Source organism: Nestor notabilis, unplaced genomic scaffold, assembly GCF_000696875.1.
Source record: "Nestor notabilis isolate BGI_N333 unplaced genomic scaffold, ASM69687v1 scaffold15289, whole genome shotgun sequence".
In the NCBI taxonomy this organism is placed as follows: Eukaryota; Metazoa; Chordata; class Aves; order Psittaciformes; family Psittacidae; genus Nestor; species Nestor notabilis.
In genome coordinates this window covers 23,636-23,932 of record NW_009942520.1, presented here as the reverse complement: position 1 = coordinate 23,932, position 297 = coordinate 23,636, and the positions used below count along the sequence as shown (strand labels likewise).

Here is a 297-nt window from a genome sequence, read left to right as displayed (position 1 = left end):
CAATACTTGTATTTTCATTAATGCTCCATAGATTATTTGACTTTGTACTTTCCAAAACAGTAAACCCCAGAATTCATCCCTAAATTGAATTTCCACTAAATCAGCAGCAGTGAGCTGCTAAAAGCATTTTGTTTACTTAGCAGGCCTGTAAAGCAACCAGCTTTGTCACTTAGGATCCTCCGTAAAACATCCAATGTCTGGTTGCAATTAAAGTTCAGCATGTCACCTTCAATCAGTCAAAACTCGCACAAATCCCAATCCAGGTGAAATGGCTGACTAAAACTCTATTTAGCTATT

General features: G+C 37.4%; 1 protein-coding gene across 3 annotated transcripts in view; it reads right to left on the bottom strand.

Annotated features, from left to right (window-relative positions):
* Nucleotides 1-297, bottom strand: part of CHN1 (chimerin 1) — a 32,246-nt gene that overhangs the window by 8,392 nt on the left and 23,557 nt on the right. The gene's annotated exons all lie outside the window — the stretch shown is intronic.